Here is a 15,979-nt window from a genome sequence, read left to right as displayed (position 1 = left end):
TCACTTTCATGCATTGGGGAAGGAAATGGCAACCCACTCCAGTGTTCTTGCCTGGAGAATCCCAGGGACGGAGGAGCCTGGTGGGCTGCCGTCTATGGGATCGCACAGAGTCGGACACGATTGAAGCAACTTAGCAGCGGCAGCAGCAGACATATAGATAGCATCACCGACTCAATGAACATGAGTTTGAGCAAACTCTGGGAGATTGTGTAGGACAGAGAAGCCTGGTACACTGCAGTCCATGGGATCGCAGAGTCAGACACAAATTAGGGACTAAACATCAACAACATAATTACATATAATTATAACTTTAAATGTATATTTTTCTCATTAAACAAGTGATATATACCTTTATGTATGCAAGATATGTCAATGTAGATAAGGAAGATGATTAAGACCAACCAAAAATCTTATCACCTAAAAATAACCACTGCTAATAATTTCATGGATCTATTTCCATACTTTATAAAAATCACAAAATAAGATTATTTCAGAATATTTTATAACCTTTTTTTAACTTATAATATCCTTCTATGCTCATAAATATTGATAAACACTATTTTGCTCTATTGGATGAATACACCATAAATAAATTTGTTCCACTAATTCTTTGATACTTGGTACTTACGTGTTTCCACTCTTTTGCTGTTTAAACAGCAGTAAAATAAACTCTGTTGTTGGTGATTATTATTAGTAATTTTTCTAAGATAAATATTAAAATTGGAATTCTACTTTTTAATTTTTTCTTGAGGTATAGTGATTTACAGTGTTGTGTTAGTTTCAAGTCTACAGTAAAGTGATTCATTTACATACATACATATTATATTGTTTTTTATATTCTTTTCCATTATGGCTCATTACAAGATGTTGAATATAGGTCCCTATGCTATAGAGTAAACCCGTGTTGTTTATTTTACATGTATAGTAGTTTGCATCTGCTAATCCCAAACTTCTAACTTACCCCTTTTCTACCCTCTCTCCTTTTCAGTGACCAGTTTATTTTCTATGCCTGTGAGTCTTTTCCTGTTTTGTAAATAGTTCATTCAATGCCAGAAATTATGAAGTTTTTTTTTCTTTCAGACCCTCCATGAAAACTGCATCTCGGTATCAATTAAAGAGCTTCCATTTAAGAAAATGATTTGGGAGAATGCTTTTGTTTGGGAGCAAGAAGGAATACTATGTTAAAAAATTACCCTAGCTACAGAAAAAAAAAATCTGTCTTGTGAAAAGAAACACTTTTTTGAGAAACTTGACAAACGTCTACCTTTTACTGTCATGAAATCATATTCTCAGAAAAAGATTAGATGCTTTCTCTCTTTGAGGGAAAAATGTGCTTTATGTTGTATAAAGCAGTGTCTTAGAAAGTTTGATATACCATTGCTTAAACTTTTATATTTAGTTGATGGATTTAAAAATATTTTTTACTTTAGATATTCATTTACATTTGTGTGAGAGATTTCTGGAAATGAAATCTCATTTTTCCCTATGAAAAAAGCAAAATATTAATGCTTAGTTGCTGTGTAAAGCTTAATATCAAAGAATATGTTTTTCTATTTTTTATTTCTGCTCTTTATTGAAAACAGACATTCTCCAAACAAGCAAGCAAACAAAAAGACTTTTTTAAAGTTTTAACAGAAACACATTTCCTTTGACAAGAGTAAGCCTTAATATTTTGGCCTATTCAGATTTCCCTGTTCAGCACTTGGATTCCCTGTGCTAATTGTTTAATTTATATAGTATTTTGTTGACACACTGTTTCAGTTCAGTACAGTCGCTCAGTCGTGTCCAACTTTTTGTGACCACATGAATCACAGCACGCCAGGCCTCCCTGTCCATCACCATCTCCCAGAGTTCACTCAGATTCATGTCCATCGAGTCAGTGATGCCATCCAGCCATCTCATCCTCGGTCGTCCCCTTCTCCTCCTGCCCCCAATCCCTCCCAGCATCAAAGTTTTTTCCAATGAGTCAACTCTTCCCATGAGGTGGCCAAAGTACTGGAGTTTCAGCTTTAGCATCATTCCTTCCAAAGAAATCCCAGGGTTGATCTCCCTCAGAATGGACTGGTTGGATCTTCTTGCAGTCCAAGGGACTCTCAAGAGTCTTCTCCAACATCACAGTTCAAATGCATCAATTCTTCGGCACTCAGCCTTCTTCACAGTCCAACTCTTACATCCATACATGACCACAGGAAAAAACATAGCCTTGACTAGATGGACCTTAGTCTGCAAAGTAATGTCTCTGCTTTTGAATATGCTATCTAGGTTGGTCATAACTTTTCTTCCAAGGAGTAAGCGTCTTTTAATTTCATGGCTGCAGTCACCATCTGCAGTGATTTTGGAGCCCCCCAAAATAAAGTCTGACACTGTTTCCACTGTTTCCCCATCTATTTCCCATGAAGTGATGTGACTGGATGCTATGATCTTCGTTTTCTGAATGTTGAGCTTTAAGCCAACTTTTTCACTCTCCTCTTTCACTTTCATCAAGAGGCTTTTTAATTCCTCTTCACTTTGTGCCATAAGGATGGTGTCATCTGCATATCTGAGGTTATTGATATTTTTCCCGGCAATTTGGATTCCAGCTTGTGTTTCTTCCAGCCCAGTGTTTCTCATGATGTACTCTGCAGAGAAGTTAAATAAGCAGGGTGACAATATACAGTCTTGACGTACTCCTTTTCCTATTTGGAACCAGTCTCTTGTTCCATGTCCAGTTCTAACTGTTGCTTCCTGACCTGCATACAGATTTCTCAAGAGGCAGGTTAGGTGGTCTGGTATTCCCATCTCTTTCAGAATTTTCCACAGTTGATTGTGATCCACATAGTCAAAGGCTTTGGCATAGTCACTAAAGCAGAAATAGATGTTTTTCTGGAACTCTCTTCCTTTTTCCATGATCCAGTGGATATTGGCACTTTGATCTCTGGTTCCTCTGCCTTTTCTAAAACCAGCTTGAACATCAGGAAGTTCATGGTTCATGTATTGTTAGAAGAACTCCCCAGGTCAGTAGGTGCCCAATATGCTACTGGAGAATGAAAGAATGAAAGGATGGAGCCAAAGCAAAAACAATACCCAGCTGTGGATGTGACTGGTGTTAGAAGCAAGGTCCGATGCTGTAAAGAGCAATATTGTATAGGAACCTGGAATGTCAGGTCCATGAATCAAGGCAAATTGGAAGTGGTCAAACAAGAGATGGCAAGAGTGAACGTCAACACACTGTTTAGTCTGTATCAAATTGACTTCAAGATTACTACATTGAAAATAAACTAGTAATTTGATATTGTTTCTTCATAAAGGTCTACATTTGGCATCTTCACATTTTCCAAATGTTTGTACATCAAAAATATCAGTACTATGAATGTCTTTGTCCTGTGGCTTTAGTACTGATTCATTTTAACATTGTATATTCATTATACATACATACTCAGTCGTTCAGTCGTGTCCAACTCTTTGTGACTCAGTGAACTGTAGCCCATCAGGTTTTCAAGACAGAATATGGAGTGGGTTGCCATTTCCTCCTCCAGGGGGTCTTCCCAACCCAGAAATCGAACCCTGATCTCCTATGTCTCCTGCTTTGGCAGGTGGATTCTTTACCACTGAGCCACCTGGGAAGCCACATACATTGTACATTCATTTTATTTTAACAACAAAAAACAAAGACTTCATATTTTGTGCAAAATGTCCTATATTCAAAATCTTAACGAGTTTATAGGGCCAGCAAAAATCAGTAAGCGGTAACATCATTTTTCTTTAGATTGTATCTAACTTTACTGTTTTAACACATGTTAAATATTTACACATTTTAAATACTTTCTAATTAGAAGAAAATTATGTTGGCAGAGCATTTGAAATTTAGTATGTTCTTTTATCTAATTTTCTAAAAGTGTCAAAGGCAGTATTGTGGCGGGTGTGATGTGTGTGTATTCAGTTGTGTCTGACTCTTTGTGACTCCACGGTCTGTAGCCTACCAGGCTCCCCTGTCCAAGCTTACTCCCTCGGTCTAATAAGATTTCAACAGCTCTTAGTTTGCAACATCTGCAGACCAAATTTTATTACTAGATACTGTTCACTTCATGATTAAGCACAAACAGCAATAAAAGTCGTTTTTGTTTCTGTCTATAAAACTGTCACAAATGAAACAATAAAAGAAAATCATCCTATGGTGAAAGAAAGTATGGGGTGCTAATTTTCTCTCTTATTTAGTAAGAAGTAAAGAAATACTGTCTAAACTTGGCAATTGAAGAGATAGAATTTTAGTTACAATGTTTAAAGTTACAGCGGTAGGGTGGAAAAGAACCCCCCTGCCAATGCAGAAGACACAGGAGATGCAGGTTCGATCCCTGGATCAGAAAGATCTCCTGGAGAAGCACTGGCAACCCACTCCAGTATTCTTGCCTGGAGAATCTCATGGACAGAGCAGCCTGGCTGGCTTCAGCCCATAGAGTTGGAGAGTCAGACATGACTGAAGTCACTTAGCACATGGTACTTGAAAAATAAAACCATGTCTAAATAAGGAGGAAGGAGGGAAGGGTTGATGAACATGAGCTTCATTCATTGTGTTTTGCTGGGGGAAGTATATAGACATGTCTGCAAGGTATAAACAGGTTATTTAGAACGAGGTATTTTTCATATTATAAGCAGTTGAATAACTTGATTTTAAATTTTTTACTTAAATATATTACTTTGTCTAAAAATCAGTAAAGCCACATCCCATTTCTACACCCTTGTATGAGTCCCAGGCCAAACCTTCCTTAACAGATCAAATGTAAGTTCAGTTCTTGGTCAGATGGAACCCATTTCAAATCTCTAATAACTCTGTCACCTTACTCAAGTTTCTGTGCTTTGCTGTGCCTCAGTTTCATCATTTAGAAATAAAGTAAAATAAGAGTATCTGTTTCTGAAACTGTGGAGGGGGTTATGTGTGATATTGTAGATAACATGTTTTGACACATTTAGCTCAACTGTTAGCTGTACCTTACATTTGGGGTATACTCTATTTTTTTTTTTTAATTTATTTAGTTTAGTTGGAGATAATTGCTTTACAATTTTGTGTTGGTCTCTGCCAAATATCAACCTGAATCAGCCATAGGTATACACATGTCCCTTCCCTCTTGAATCTCCCTCCCATCCCATCCCATCCATCTAGATTGTCACAGAGCATCTTATTTGAGCTCCCTACACACACAGCAACTTTCCACTAGCTGTCTATTTTACATATAGTAATGTATATGTTTCCATGCTACTTTCTCAATTCATCTCATTCTCTCCTTCCCCCATTGTGTTCACAAGTCTGTTCTTTATGTCTGTTTTTTTTATATAATAGGCTTTGTATTTAGAATAATTTTAGATTTATAAGAAAGTACAAAGAATTCCCCATGTCCCCTGTAACAGTTGCCTTTGTTGTTGAGATCTTACATTAGTATGGTATATTTGTTACACTTAAAGAATCAATATAAATACATTATTATTAACTGAAGTCCATACTGAATTCTGATTCCCTTAATTTTTAACTAGGGTCTGTTTCATGTTCCTGGATTCCATCCAGGATGCCACATTACATTCAGTTGTCTTGTCTTCTTAGTCTCCTCTCGACTGTGACAGTTTCTCAGACTCTCCTTACCTTGAATGACCTGCACAGTCGTGAGGAGTACCAGTCAGGCATTTTGTAGGATGTCTCTCAGTTAGGATTTGTGTGGTGTTTTTCTCACGATTAGAATGAGATTATGGATTAGAGGAAGGAGGATCGCAGGGTTAAAATACCATTCTCATCCCATCATATCCAGGGTAGATACTATCTATATGACATCTCTGTTGATAATGAACTTGATCACCCAGCTGAGGTGATCAGGTTTCTCCACTTTAAAGTTACTCTTTTCCTAAGTATTTTATTTTTTTCATTGCAATGGTGAATGGAATTGTTTCCTTAATTTCTCTTTCTATTTTCTCATTATTAGTGCATAGGAATGCAAGGGATTTCTGTGTGTTGATTTTATATCCTGCAACTTTACTATATTCATTGATTAGCCTAAAGAAACTAAAGTCCTATATTTAGAAAACTATAAAACACTGGTGAAAGAAATCAAAGAGGACACTAATAGATGGAGAAATATACCATATTCATGGATCGGAAGAATCAATATAATGAAAATGAGTATACTACCTAAAGCAATTTATAGATTCAATGCAATCCCTATCAAGCTACCAACTGTATTTTTTCACAGAGCTAAAACAAATAATTTCACAATTTGTATGGAAATTCAAAAAAACTCGAATAGCCAAAGCAATCTTGAGAAAGAAGAATGGAACTGGAGGAATCAACCTGCCTGACTTCAGGCTCTACAACAAAGCCACAATCATCAAGACAGTATGGTACTGGCACAAAGACAGAAATATAGATCAACAGAACAAAATAGAAATCCCAGAGATAAATCCACACACCTATGGACACCTTATCTTTGACAAAGGAGGCAAGAATATACAATGGATTAAAGACAATCTCTTTAACAAGTGGTACTGGGAAAACTGGTCAACCACTTGTAAAAGAATGAAACTAGAACACATTCTAACACCACACACAAAAAGAAACTCAAAATGGATTAAAGATCTAAACCTAAGACTAGAAACTATAAAAGTCTTAGAGTAGAACATAGGCAAAACACTCTCAGACATACATCACAGCAGGATCCTCTATGACCCATCTCCCAGAATATTGGAAATAAAAGCAAAAATAAACAAATGGGACCTAATTAAACTTAAAAGCTTCTGCCCAACAAAGGAAACTATAAGCAAGGTGAAAAGACAGCCTTTCAGAATGGGAGAAAATAATAGCAAATGAAGCAACTGACAAACAACTAATCGCAAAAATATACAAGGAACTCATGCAGCTCAATTCCAGAAAAATAAATGACCCAATCAAAAAATGGGCCAAAGAACTAAATAGACATTTCTCCAAAGAAGACATACAGATGGCTAACAAACACATGAAAAGATGCTCAACATCACTCATTATCAGAGAAATGCAAATCAAAACCACAATGAGGTACCGTTTCATGCCAGTCAGAATGGCTGTGATCCAAAAGTCTACAAGCAATAAATGCTGGAGAGGGTGTGGAGAAAAGGGAACTCTTTTACACTGTTGGTGGGAATGCAAACTAGTACAGTCACTATGGAGAACAGTGTGGAGATTCCTTAAAAAACTGGAAATAGAACTGCCTTATGACCCTGCAATCCCACTGCTGGGCATACATACTGAGGAAACCAGAACTGAAAGAGACACGTGTACCTCAATGTTCTTCACAGCACTGTTTATAATAGCCAGGACATGGAAGCAACCTAGATGTCCATCAGCAGACGAATGGATAAGAAAGCTGTGGTACATATACACAATGGAGTATTACTCAGCCATTAAAAAAAGACATTTGAATCAGTTCTAATGAGATGGATGAAACTGGAGCCTATTATACAGAGTGAAGTAAGCCAGAAAGAAAAACACCAATACAGTATACTAACGCATATATATGGAATTTAGAAAGATGGTAATGATAACCCTGTATGTGAGACAGCAAAAGAGACACAGATGTATAGAACAGTCTTTTGGACTCTGTGGGAGAAGGCGAGGCGGGGATGATTTGGGAGAATGGCACTGAAACATGTATAATATCATATATGAAATGAATCGCCAGTCCAGGTTTGATGCAGGATACTGGATGCTTGGGGCTGGTGCACTGAGACGACCCAGAGGGATGGTATGGGGAGGGAGGAGGGAGGGGGTTCAGGATGGGGAACACGTGTACACCTGTGGCAGATTCATGTTGATGTATGGCAAAACCAATACAATATTGTAAAGTAATTAACCTCCAATTAAAATAAATAAATTTATATTAAAAAAATAATAAAGTTACTCTTTTTCCTTCCATTTCTGTATTCCTCTTTGGAAGGAAGTCATTATGAGCAACCCATTCAAAGGAGTAGAGATTTGGGCTCATCTTTTTGAGGGGGCAGTATCTATATTAATTCTTTGGAATTTTTCTGTAGGAAGAGTAACCCCCCCCCCCGCCCAGTTTATTCAATCATTTATTTGTATTGGTATGTACTCACAGATATTGGTATATATTTATATGATACTTTGAGTTCTAATCCATTGCCAATTTATTTATTTTGTTGTTCGTATTATTCCAACTTTGGCAGCTCTTTCAGTGAGCTTCAATATTCCTTTGGTAACAGGCTACTGGACTCTTTTAAGCACTTCTTTATTTTATGACATTTTAAGATGATTCAGGTGCATTTTGTGTATTCTTTACCCCAGACCTAGATTCATCTATTTGTCTTGTGAATTTTAGTTTGTTTTATTGGGAAATTATATTATAAACTAAGATCTGAGTGTTGGTTGTGTTCAGTGCTACTGGGATATCACTGCTTCTTATCCTTCTCAATGGATGGAGCTTTGAAATATATATGTGTATACTAACCAGTGTGTAGACATGTGTCTGTAATTCTTCCAATAGTTTTCCATTTATCTCTATATTCAGCTGACTATAAATTCATACTGATGTCTTCAACTCTAATTCAGTATCACATGGCTTGTCCTAGCCTCATTTTTTTGCTTATCTATAATCTTCTCCTCCAACAGTGAGAAATCCAGATCCCACCTTTTGTCACATGTTCACTTATTTGTTCACTCCTAGTATGCAAGAATAGTGTGCATTCTGTTTTGAAAACAAAATTATGAAAGCCCAGGAGGAAATTCATGCTATGTAAGAAACTGTTTTTTTCTTGCCTCTGGAAGCTATATAAACTACTGATTAAAGAGGAAAGAATGGTAAGACAGAGTCCTTGAAGTTGTATAAGTATGGGTCAAGATAGAGACCAGACATCCTGAAAACCAAGGGATTAAACTGAAATGTATTGTCATTCCAAGAGAACTTCCACTTCCCACCCCTAGAAATCACCTGCCAAACATAGATGGCTCAACTTCCTCCTCCTGGCATCCCACCTTAGCATACTCATTTTCCGTGAGCAAGTTCATCACATGGCTTGGGCAAAAAAGCGTGAAATCACGAACAGCTAGTGTGGGACTGTGGGCATGAAAAAGCCTGATTCCATTCCTGGACATGGGTTAGGACCAGTCTGGATTCTCTCTATGAACTAGAATAAGAGAGACATAGCATCTCTGTCATTAAACTACAAATATTATAGCACATCAGAAAGCAATACATGAGAGCCTGTAGGTAAATAAAAGAACACAAGTATTAAACTTGTGACCTAAGTAGTTACTATATCTCAGCATGGTGGGTAGTTCTGAACTTCCTAGTAGGTAAAATCTAGATACAAATTATCTGACATATATAGTCTTCAAGAGAAGGCTTGTTCTTCCTAACAATGGATTCTAAAAGAAATTGCTTGCAATGATCAGTGATACACTTAAAAACATTACTAGAACAAAATTACAGATGAATAACAACCAGTATTGCTTTACCTCCCACTGAGAAAAGCAAATCATATTAAAACAAAATGCTGAGAGGGTCAATGGAAAGAAAGTATAAGGAAACCTGAAAATGGAAGGTCTTACAAGTCTAGTCATTGCTTGCTTCACAAGGATTGTAATTTATCCATATGTGAAATACAGATAATAAAATACCCCTGTTCTTCATTCTGGTGTGAAATGATGCTCTAAAAAGATAAAGGGGTCTAAATAAATCTTTTTTGTTCATGCATGCCGGTCATATCCAACTCTTGGCGACTCCATGGACAGTAACCTGCCAGACTCCTCTGTCCATGGAGTTTTCCAGGCAAGAGTACTGGAGTGGATTATCATTTCTGCTCCTTTAATCATCCTGCTGAGACATCATCTAAAACCCAAGCACAGAATCTAACTCCTAGACTGCTCCGGCTTCAGCAGCTCTCCCAGTCCTTTCAAGCCCTTAGATTCTCACTGATCCCAATCTTCCTCTCTGGAGCTTCAATATGCCCTCCCAACACAGACCTTTGGATGTCTCCATTCTTCTTCTGATTGAGGTCCTAGACGTTCTCCCCTTATCTCTGACAGGTTCTCTCTGTCCTGCTTTGATTGCCCATGAAGTGGAGGGATTGACACACTCTGAACCCCAGGCAAACTCAGTCCCTGCCTGGATCTACCAGTAACTTTACTCATTTCTCTAGTGCTGAGTTAATAAGTTTGCTCTCAGAGAATACAGGCAAATGATTTTTAGGGAACTTTCCTCATTATGAGGGCTTCCCTGGTGGCTCAGAGGTTAAAGCGTCTGCCTCCAATGCGGGAAACCCAGGTTTGATCCCTGGGTCGGGAAGATTCCCTGGAGAAGGAAATGGCACCCCATTCCAGTACTCTTGCCTGGAAAATCCCATGGACAGAGGAGCTTGGTGGGCTAGAGTCCATGGGGTCACAAAGAGTCGGACACGACTGAGAGACTTCACTTTCACTTTCCTCATTATAGCTTTATGAGAGTGATTCTTCAAATATATGGCTCCATTCAACACTGAATCCTTGCCTGATCCATCCCAATGTCCACTGCCACAGCTATGGCCCAACCCAAGCATGACTCACGAAGATATTTGTAGGAGGTGGCGGTGGTCATGTTAGAGGTTGTGGGAGAATGTTGTGAAACCAGGTTTGACCAGTCACCAACATGTTCTTGTGATATCCACTAGTATTTATAAATCTTCAGAGAAATAAAAATATAGATCATAATTACTGAGGGACACTGGACTAGCCAGATAATAATATAATGAGAATAGCAACACAAAAAGCAACAGCAACAATCTGTATTTATAGAGAGCCTACTATGTACAAGCACACTGATAATCTCTGTACACATATTATTTACTTAATCCTCAAGACAGCTCTAAGTTGTTGTTCGTCACGCAGTGGCAGTGGTGTTCGACTCTTTGTGACCCCATGGAGTCAGCATGCCAGACTTCCCTGGTAGCTCAGCTGGCAAAGAATCCACCTGCAATGCAGTTTCAATTACTGGGTGGGGAAGTTATCCTGGAGAAGGAACACCACTCCAGTATTCTTGGGCTTCCCTGGTGGCTCAGCTGGTAAAGAATCCACCTGCAAACTCTTGATTGGAGAATTCTATGGACAGAGGAGCCTGGCAGGCTACAGTCCATGGGATCACAAAGAGTTGGACATGACTGAGCGACTTTTCACAGCTCTATGAAACTGATGTAATTTTATCATCCTTTTACGAATGAGTGATGAAATTGCAGAGAAGTGACAAACCTAACACTGTATAACTACTAAGTGATGAAACCCAGATTCGAAGGTGGGTGGTCTGAGTGCAGATACTAGACATTTAGCCCCTATGCCATGCTCTCAAAATGACGGTGCTCCCTCTCAACCCTGCGTCATCTCTCCACCCCAAGCATGAACACTGGGTAGAATCAACTGACCTTGAGTTTCATCCTAATTCTGTCACGATTTTAACTCTGTGAAATGACTCATTTGATCCTCTCAGGTGTGAAATATAGACACTTAACCAAGTCAAATGACATATTTTATTTGTAATTAATTTACTCATTCTACCGACTAATATGTCAAGAACTGCTTCTTGAGGTACTATCATTCTTTCTTTTCTTTTTTTTTTTGCATTGTTGTTGTTGCTATTTAGCTGCTAAGTTGTGTCTGACTCTTTTGTGACCCCAGGGACTGTAGCCCACCAGGCTCCTCTGTCCATAGGATTCTCCAGGCAAGAATATTGGAGTGGGTTGCCACTTCCTTCTCCAGGGGATCCTCCCAACCCAGAGATCAAGCTTGCATCTCCTACATTGGCAGGTGAATTCTTTACCTCTGAGCTACCTGGGAAGCCCATTACCAATTTTATTTGTATATTCAACTGATATTTACTGTGGAGATAAAACAACACAATTTGGTAGATTCAAAGATGGTAAGTAAAGGCAGGACCTGTAAGTTTTTGGTTTGCCAAGTCAGATATATTGATGGGCTTATAAAAGTAGAGTTATTTTATAACACAAATAGCAGAAGAGTAATGGCCTAGTTTGTGAGGTAATGAGTTATCCAAATGAAAGCATTTTATTTGAGGCCAGAAAGTGCAGTATCAGGCACATGGGAGAGAGGATGTAGGCACTGACTAGATGGTTGCTAAGACTCCTCCAAGGCTGAATGGGTTTGTGACTTACCTGTGCTCCTTATATCTTTTAATAGCCTATGAAGATCCCTGGAGGAGCTTGGAGAAAGGTAACAGTGTTGCCAGAATGTTCCATGGGCTGACTTTCATTCCAAGGTACTACCAGAACCCTCTAGAACTATGTTTCTCAAACTAGCAGCATCACCCAGAGAATATTTAAGCAGTGAGAATGCTTAGGACCCACTTCTCAGAGACAACTCAATAGGTCATAGCTGGGAACATGCGTTTTAAAAGTCCTTTCCACAAATGGCTCACATGCACAGTCAGGTTTCAAGTCTCTGATCTGTAACAGCACCAAGGGCAAGACTGAAAGAATTCTTTCCTTGCTTCATGAGATTCCTTGCTGGGTTGGCCCTCTTACTCAGAAAGCTAGAATTTTGTGATCTTCACTACACGTCAACTTTCCAATATTCTGTTTTTTCATAGCCAGTAACACTAAGCTCATAGCGTTGTTCAGGGGAGAGAGTAAAACTGGTGAAATGTAGTATAAATGTGGAGGAATGTGACAGACTTCCCCTGTGGTACTACTTCCCTAAACCTTGAATGGCTTAGAAATACAGGCTCACAGACTGGCAGAGCAGAAATTCCTAATGCCACGGAGGAGAATTGCAGGTCCCACACTCTGAGCAACTTGCCTAAGGCTTCTTCATGCCTGAGCCCTGTCCTCTGACAGTTTAGAGGACAGGCCTTCCTAGGTAAAGACAACCTCCTGATCCAAATTGAAGCTGACTTTTTTTGGGGGGAGGGGTGGTATCACTATCCTTGCCCTTTTCTTCTCTTTTAAATAATTATTTATTTTTAATTGGAGGTTAATGGCTTTACAATATTGTACTGGATATTTTTAAGATGTGTTCATCGCAAGCTGAAGGATATGATCTACTGGGCTATGTCTCTTTGGCACAGTGGAGAGAATGATGGTGAAGTCTTTTGCATGGCGTTGTGATGAAGCACGGATATTATGAGTATGGACATCTCTAAGAATGGTAGGATGTCAGAGTGAAAGATCTGTTCTTTTCACTTTGGTGAGAGCATCAGAAGAGAGGGATGAAGCGATACCGGAGCAGGAAAGCTCTGTCACCAGAGCCTGCAGTGTCTCATTTCCTGGAAGATTCAGAAATATCTTCTTGGGGTCACTGCCTGGAAGAAAAGGAGTAGGCAAGGTGATCTCTCTGTATCTTTTCTGACCTCAGGACTAATAGGTGTCATTTGATGATGACATTTGTAACTGTGAGCCCTAGAGGCCTTAGCAGGCTTCCCAGTGGCTCAGTGGTAAAGAATCCACCTGCCAATGCAGGGGATGCAAGAGATGCAGTTTTCCCTCTCTGGGTGAGGAAGGTCCACTGGAGGAGAAGATGGCAACCCGCTCCAGTATTCTTGCCTGGAGAATCCCGTGGACAGAGGAGCCTGGCAGGCTATATAGTCCATAGGGTTGCAAAGAGTCAGACCCAAGTGAGTGATAGAGCACACCCTCAGGAGGTCTTAGTTATTGCTTGACTCACTGAGGTCAACTGAGGGTCAGGGTGGAGCCCAGGATTCAAAGAAGGATGCTTACATTTGTTACCAACACAACCATCAAAGATGATAAATCAGAAAGTCACTCAGGTCCTAAAAAGATCAAGCAGCCCCCATCATTACCTGAGAGATCAAGATAAGAACAACAACACTCATTTTATGAGTGAAGACACTGCAGCCTGGAAGAGGCAAGTGACCCACAGCTGGTCAATGTCAGCACTGGGCCTGTGCCCTAGGGATGACCTGCTACTTCATTCCAAGGGAGTTTTCTACAATGGGAGCCTAAAGAAGAGGGGCCATAATGTTGGTACCAGATGACATTGCTGTGTGTCCCCTGGTCCCACAGGAATAAGACTCAGCAGCTGGTGAACATTGGAAACTGCGATAAAGAATGATAACGCTTATGCTGTACCTACAGCTCACAGAGCCCCACTCACTGTTGGTGTTGTTTTCTTCTTTCAAACCACCATCCTACACAACGAGGTGGGCCTATGTCTCTAGTCCACACTATACAGACGGGGAGTGGGACTGGGTTTGAGGCCATGTCAGTCCCAGAAGCAAGAGATGGAGATGTGTTATGCTGAGTAGATTGTGTCCCTTTCTTCTATACCCTAACTGGGATGGGTTCAGACCCACAGGTCCATCACTGAATGCAGGTCATGACTTCCATCCCAAGCCAAGCACAAGCATCCTGGGTCCTTCAGCAGTCCAAATGTGAATCCCATTGCCCTTGAGACGACCATGAATCCTCTCCCTAGGCTGTTTACCACCAGTCTGCCCACCCACTCGTGTTCTGGCCCATAGGAAGACGGTTCAGAGGTCTCACTGCTCAGTCTTAATGAAGATCCTTTTTTTCTTTATTTCATCTCTTAGGAATTAACTTGATCAGAATCTCATACATGCCAGTGCTGGCCTGGTTGGTTCCTCACCCTTCTATTAAGGGCACACCCAAGACAGAAGGAATCCTGAGCATGCCTGAATCCTCAGGCAGGTAGGATGGTGAGGAGGTGTTTGGGCAGATAAGAGCAGAGTCCAGAAATGCACAAGGAATTCTCCAGTCCAGACAGGCCTCTGCCAAGGGAAGACCTTCAATCACCTTTCAACCAGTCCCTTTAGCTATAAGCTCATTAACAAAAGAGCTACCCCTAGTCCCACTCTGATCCTCACATCAGACTTGTAGCCTGGTTGTCACCACAGACATCAGCTCATGTCTTCAAGTCAAGGCACCTAAGGCCACCTAAACTGAGGAAACTTTCTAAAATGTAAATCTCACCATGTCCCTTCTTTGCTTAAATGGTCAGTGATGCCCCAACAGTCTCTTAAAAAGGTCAAACTATTTTAGGCAGCATAATCTAGTTTTCAGATGAAATTGATTGTTTACCTCCAATATATACAGCAGGTAAAGGTGTAATGACTCTGATTGCAGCAAGGGATAAGTGGAAGGTCCAGACTAATGTCTCCTCAGAACCCCCACCCCCACATAGCCCAAATAGTCAAGAATTAAAGATAAACAATCTTTTAAAACCTGACTCAAAGTTTTTAAGGAATCCTCTTATCAGTAAGATGGTGAAGGAAAGAAAGGAAACAAAAATGTAATTTCAATCTACTACTGGTTAAATGTTACCCTCATTATCACAGTAAATAGTTCTATGGGGTTCTTATTTTACAGATTAACCCCATTTTATAGATTAAGAAAAAGAGATGAGGCTCAAAAACAGTAAATAGCATACCCATGATTCAAAGGCTAGTGCCCTGACTCTGAGAACCATCTTTTTCCAGCTTCTGTGCCTGCAAAGACATGAAATGAACACAATAGCAACGGTGGTGGCAGGGAGGAAGGGCTGGAAGGGACCCAAGACAGAATGACTCATACTGTCTGCTGGTGTGGCTCTCCAAGGAGGTGATGTTTGAATAACCCAGGCAATAGGGTCTCAAGGGATATAATTTTGGAGGCCATTAATATATAGGCTAAAGTACACAACCCAGTATGTAACTCTCTTGATGCTCCGGGCCCTCCCTTCCTTTCTGTCCCCTAGTGTCCTGCTTCCGGCTCTTGTCCAAAAGTATGGGCATGCTGTTCCCAGAAAATATCAAGCCCTTTCACATCTCTGTGCCTATGTGTGTGATCAGTTTCCCTCTCACTGCATGACTAACTCCCACTCTATTTTTCAGCCTCTGTCTTATTTTATATTGTAACCTGGGGTTAACAGCTAGAAATTCAATGAGATAATGTATTGGAATAGTGAAAATAACAAGTTTGATGGACAACAGGTTAAGAATAAATCTTAATTCCCTTCCATTCCCTCATATCA

Source organism: Oryx dammah, unplaced genomic scaffold (genome assembly GCF_014754425.2).
Source record: "Oryx dammah isolate SB20612 unplaced genomic scaffold, SCBI_Odam_1.1 HiC_scaffold_28, whole genome shotgun sequence".
Classification (NCBI taxonomy): domain Eukaryota; kingdom Metazoa; phylum Chordata; class Mammalia; order Artiodactyla; family Bovidae; genus Oryx; species Oryx dammah.
Note: the sequence above shows the minus strand (reverse complement) of the source record.